This window comes from Oryctolagus cuniculus, chromosome 21 (genome assembly GCF_051225735.1).
Source record: "Oryctolagus cuniculus isolate XC-2025 breed Fujian yellow rabbit chromosome 21, ASM5122573v1, whole genome shotgun sequence".
Taxonomy (NCBI): domain Eukaryota; kingdom Metazoa; phylum Chordata; class Mammalia; order Lagomorpha; family Leporidae; genus Oryctolagus; species Oryctolagus cuniculus.
This window is the reverse complement of record NC_142887.1, coordinates 28601586-28607585: the sequence shown is the minus strand read 5'-3', so window position 1 is coordinate 28607585 and position 6000 is coordinate 28601586. Positions and strand designations below refer to the sequence as shown.

The 6000-nt window shown below is 54.5% G+C and overlaps 1 long non-coding RNA gene across 1 annotated transcript; it reads right to left on the bottom strand.

Annotated features, from left to right (window-relative positions):
* Positions 1 to 692: 692 nt before the first annotated feature.
* On the bottom strand, positions 693 to 2942 carry LOC149119876 (uncharacterized). Its single transcript, XR_016227351.1, has 2 exons — positions 2870 to 2942; positions 693 to 1002 (listed from the first exon to the last, which is right to left on the bottom strand). It is a non-coding gene; the product is annotated as an uncharacterized LOC149119876 (long non-coding RNA).
* Between the last annotated feature and the right edge of the window lie 3058 nt (positions 2943 to 6000).

Genomic DNA, 6000 nt, shown 5'->3' with positions numbered 1-6000 from the left:
TGGCTCACTAGGCTAATCCTCCATCTTGCGGCACCGGCACACCGGGTTCTAGTCCCGGTCGGGGCGCCGGATTCTGTCCCGGTTGCCTTCTTCCAGGCCAGCTCTCTGCTGTGGCCAGGGAGTGCAGTGGAGGATGACCCAAGTGCTTGGGCCCTGCACCCCATGGGAGACCAGGAGAAGCACCTGGCTCCTGGCTCCTGCCATCGGATCAGCGCGGTGCGCCGGCCATGGCGGCCATTGGAGGGTGAACCAACGGCAAAGGAAGACCTTTCTCTCTGTCTCTCTCTCTCTCACTTCCACTCTGCCTGTCAAAAAAAAAAAAATGCTTTTTTATATTAAGGATGTTAACTCTTTCACTGTAGAGTACAATTTTCTTCAGTTGGCCACTTGCCTTTCACGTGCGTGTGCGTGCATACATGTGTGCACACATGTGTGCGTGTGTGCTTGTGTGTGTATGCACCCACACGTGTGCCTGGCTTCTCATCTCCCACTGAAATCAGAATACGGCCCCCCTAAGCGTCCCCCAAAAGTCTCATCTGGGTCGCCATAAGAAATCGGAATATGGGGTACCATTTGATATCACTGTGTGCTTATTGATAAATTCCCAATATTAATCAGCCTGTGTGGGTTCTTGCCTAATATTCAGAGAAGAATTCTGAATACCGGCATAAATGAACAAGGCAGCATGATACGTTTTATAGGTTTAGCTTTATTTATTTATTTATTTATACAGAGAAAGAGAGAGGCCTTCTATCCACTGGTTCACTCCCCAGTTGGACACAATGGCCAGAGCTGCACCGATCTAAAACCAGGAGCCAGGAGTCTCTTCTGGGTCTCCCACGCGGGTGCAGGGGCCCAAGGACTTGGGCCATCTTCTACTGCTTTCCCAGGCCACAGCAGAGAGCTGCATCAGAAGTGGAGCAGCCAGGACTCGAACCAGCGCCCATGTGGGATGCCGGCGATGTAGGCAGCGGCTTTACCTGCTGTGCCATAGCGCCGGCCCTGCATGATATGTTTTAAGCTTTTATTCAGTGAGAGAAACGCATAGGGGAGTGAAAGCCTTATCTAAAAGGAGAGAGAGAAATCTGCATTCCTACCAAGCATGGGGCAGGTGGCCCAAAGGCCACGCACCCTGGAGGGGCCCACACTGGCAAAAGGCCAAGAAGCCAAAAGAAAAGAACAAGCACACAGTGTCCCAGATTTTAATCCACTTCCGGGGGTGGGGGTGGGGGGTGAATTAGCCTGACTGGCCTGTGGGCACACAGGTGTGGCCAGGTCAGGGCGAGCGGTCACACAGGGGCGTGGTGGAGGCACGGCCTTCCAGCTCACGGGCCTGATTAATTTCATTCTAAGCCTACAACACCCCGACTCCTGCCCCCGTCACGCCACTGCACCCTGCCCATCCCACTTTCAAATGCTCAAGAACAACAGAAACTCATACACTGTCCGCAGTGCTAAAGAATTGCCCGGGGAGGGTTTTCTTCCTGATGAACTGAAAGCGAGCTGAGGGCCCTGCTGCTGGCAACACAGAGACAGGAAACAGGCTGCCGATAACCCTGCCAGGCTGCTGAGACCGCAGCACCACCGAGGGGCTGAGATAGGCGGGGAGGGGGCAGGAGACAGGAACCCCTGACTAGGCTCCAGGGGCTGGGCCTCCAGGGGGAGGGAGTGGATGAGGTGCACATTCTCCCAGGGCACAAAGGAAACCCAGTGGTCAAGGACAGGGCCTGGCTGCGGTGGCCAGCGAGGAGCCCTCTCCCATGCCCACCCCTCCTCTTACTGGCGCAGGCTGGTAGCAACCAGGAGCCTCCCCCGTGAACACAGGACAAAGATTCTGCCCTCAGAGGAGGCCTCTGGGGACTCAGCGAACTCCTGGCGCCCCCTCCAAAGCTCCAAGGGCTGGAACTTGAACTTGGGTCTGTCTGGCTCCAAAGCTGAGCTGGGTTCTTGCGTGCGGTGGCCATGGATGCCTCAGGGACCGCACAGTCTAACTGCCACTCAGCAGCTGGGAGCCAACCGCAGCCCGCCCCTGAGCAGAGCCCCGGCGGGCAGGTGCTTTCCCATTGGCAGAAATGGGTACCTCGATGTTAGAGCCGCCCTCTCTCCCCTCCCCCAACAGCCTCAGATCCTCAAGGAGGAGCGTGTGGGGGAGGTCCCAGGAGCGAGGGGAGGGCACCTGCAGCACATAGTGGGCCTCCCTTTCCCTTCCCCACCTGTCACTCCTCCCGTTCCTCATCTGTGAAACGGTGGCTGCGCAGCTGTGGCCACTGCAGCCCTTTGGGGAGTGAACCAGCAGATGGAAGATTTCTCTCTCTCCTTCTCTCTCTCTTTCTCTCTCTCTGTGACTCTGCATTACAAATAAATGAAATATTAAAAAAAAAAGAAGTCTGGCAAAATCTAAGCTGTCCCTGTGCCCCAAGACTTGGTGACCCTTGATTCCATGCCTATGTAAGCGTCCGGTTCCCTGGCGTGACCTCTCTTGCCACCCACAGCTAGACCGCAGTATTCTCCTGGAATTTGCCGTACATTTATGAATCAAGTTTTGTGGCGGGGGATGGGGGAGGGCTGAGCTGCTGCTTGGGGTGCTTGTGTTCCATACTGGAGTGCCTGGGTTCCAGTTCTGCGAATGCGCCCAGGAGGCAGCAGGTAACAGCCCAGGAGCTTGGATTCCTACCACCGCCGTGGGAGACCCAGAAGGAGCTCCAGACTCCTGGTTTCAGGCTGGGAGTGAGCCAGCAGAGGGGTGAGCTCTCCCACTCTGCCTCACTCTGCCTTTTCAAATACATGAATGCATATTTACAAACAAAAGGAAAACAGTCGTACTGTGGCTTTACTGTCTCCTTATTGGTTTTCATTCAGCCGTTCTTACCTTAGCTGCCAGAGTCTGCTCTTTGGTTGTTCTACTCCAAATTCTTTATTACCTGGAACTCAAGCGACTCACTGGGAGAGGAAAAAAAGAAAAAAGGGACCCACGGTGGGTGTTCGGCGCAGCGGTTAAGATGTCATTTGGGGGGCCGATGCTGTGGCGTACCAGGTAAAGCCACCACCTACAGTGCTGGCATCTCATGTGGGTGCCAGTGCGAGACCCGGCTGCTCCACTTCCTATCCAGCTCTCTGCTATGGCCTGGGAAAGCAGTAGAAGATGGTCCAACTCCTTGGGCCCCTGCACCCGCGTGGCAGAACCGGAAGAAGCTCCTGGCCCCTGGCTTCAGATGGACTCAGCTCTGGCCGTTGTGGCCTATTGGGAAGTGACCCATCAGATGGAAGATTGTCTCTCTGTCTCTCTGTAACTCTGCCTTTCAAATAAATAAATACATCCTAAAAAAATGTCATTTGGGACACATGCATCCCAGATCAGCATGCTTGACTCTGAGTCCCTGCTCAGCTTCCTGCCAATACACACCTAAGGGGTAGCAGTACTTAGGTCCTTGCCACCCATGTGGGAGACCCAGGTGGAATGACTGGCCTGTGCCAGCTGTTGCAAGCACTTGGGCAGTGCACCAGTGGATAGGAGACCTCCCTTGGTGTTTGTCTGTCCCTCTGCCTTTCAAATACATTAGAATCAATTTAAAACTTTAAAACTATGACTCAGTTGTTTTCTTTTTTTTTAAGATTTTTATTTATTTACTTGACAGGTAGAGTTACAGACAGTGAGAGAGAGAGACAGAGAGAAAGGTCTTCCTTCCACTGGTTCACCCCCCAAATGGCTGCCACAGCCGGTGCTGTGCCGGTCCAAAGCCAGGAGCCAGGTGCTTCTTCCTGGTCTCCCATGCGGGTGCAGGGCCCAAGCACTTGGGCCATCTTCCACTGCCCTCCCGGGCCACAGCAGAGAGCTGGACTGGAAGAGGGGCAGCCGGGACTAGAACCCGGTGCCCATATGGGATGCCAGCGCCACAGGTGGAGGATTAACCAAGTGAGCCACAGCGCTTATGTTTTCTTAAAAATGAAATAATAGGGGCCAGTGTTGCGGTGTAATCCCATACAGGCACAGGTTGGAGTCCCGGCTGTTCCACTTCTGATTGCGCGCCCTGCTAATGCGCCTGGGAAAGCAGCAAAAATGGCCAGAGTACTTGGCCCCCTGTGGGAAACCCAGCTAGAGTTCCAGTCTCCTGGCTTCAGCCAGATCCAGCCCCAGCTGTTGTGGCCAACTGGGGAGTGAACAAATGGATGGAAGATTGATCTCTCTCTCTCTCTCTCTGTAATTCTGCTTTTCAAATAAATCTTTACAAAAGAAAAGAAAAGAAACAGTATATATCTGTAGAAAGGGGAGACCAGAAAGCATGGTTGGCAGTTCTTACCTCTTGGTGGTAGAATCACACATCATCATTCTATTTTTCTTCTTTGTGCTTTCCTGCATTTTCTATAGTTCCTGCAATGCCTGTATCGCTTTTGCAGTCAGGCAACAGAACGCCCCGTGAGAGCTGAGGGGAGTTAGCGCTGGGATCTGGGTTCTTCAAGAGGATGGTCCGGGGGAAATGGGTTTGAGCAGGACCTGGAGAGATGGGAGAATTTAAACTGGGGGGGGGAGGGGAGGCAGAAACCGTATTTGCTTCCTTGATTTCTGTCCGGCTCCTCCTCTAGGCTGTGGCCTCCTCGCAGGCAGGGTCTGTGGTCTGGCTTGTCCCTTGCTGTATCCCTAGCATCTAAGAATTCAATTCGATTCAAGCAAGGCTGGTGCTTAGTAGGTGCTCAACAAATCCCAAGCCAGGGACTGAACGAATGACCTTGACAGCTCTGCTTTAGCCTGGGAGACAAGGATCCTCTCCGATCCGCTGCCCAGCTGGTGCGCAGCCAAGACGGAGGTGCGTGGTTTCCATGGCAACAAAAGAAGGCCCGACAGGCCAGCAGCAGGAGGCTCAGGGATTGTGGGCTCTGCAGCTTTGCAAGGTGTGGCCTGGAAACTGGGGACACGGCCATGGGCCCTGTGAACAGATGCTGAACGGGGAAGAGTTGGATCCCCACGGTTCACGCTGGTGTCCGCTAGACAGGTCTGTGGGACGAATCCACGGATGCTCAGGCGAGGTGGCCTGAAGGGCGGAGGGGGGAGCCCTGAGTGTTGGAAGGCCAGGGGCTCCAGAAAGTCTGCTTTTACTCGTGACCTCGGACAAGTTACTTTACCTCTCTGCGCCCAGGGGTGCTCATTCATAAGATGCGGGGTAGGGGGTGGGATCAGTTCTAAAATTACTCATAAAAGGATGCGTCGGGGTAGGAATGTAAAATGGGGCAGTTGCTAATGCGAAAGAGAGCTTGGTGGTTCCTCAGGAAGTTAAAAAACACACAGAGCTAAATGTCCAAGAGAAAGGGACACAGGTACTCAGGTGACTACCTGGGCGCAAACGATCCGTCAGCACTGTTTGTAACAGCCGAAAGGCCCTTAATGGAGGAGTGCATGGAGGTGGGGATGTCCATACAAGGCAATACGATTCAGCCATAAAAGGAATGCAGTCCGGCCCCGGGCCACAACAGGACGCTAAGAGCACGCAGCCAGACCCCAAGGGTCCCGTATTCTATAATCCCTGCTTACACAAAATCTCCCGGGTGGGCGAATGCGTAGCGACAGCGTGCAGTTGGTGGTTGCCAGGGACTGGAGGGACATGGGGCTGAGCAGTGCCTTCTTCGTGGGTACTGAGTTCTCCTTGGGAGTGATGGGACTTGAGGGACGCTGGTGCCCAAGATTTGGGAATGTGGGGAGTGCTGACAAATTACGCACCTCACAGTGGTGACTTTCACGGGATGTGAACTTCACATCGATTCACACACACACACACACACACACACACACACATGCGAGGACGTGGTTTAGGGTGGGCATTTGATGCGGTGGTCGAGACACTGCCTGGGATGGCTACATCTCAGGCCTGGGCATGGAGCCCAAGCTCCTGGCTCCAGCTCCCTGCTGAAGCAAGCCCTGGGAGGCGGCAGATGATCGCTCCAGGAGCTGGGTTCCGGCCTCCTGCGTGGGAGACTGAGTTCCTGGCTTGGCCCAGACCCAGCGTTTGC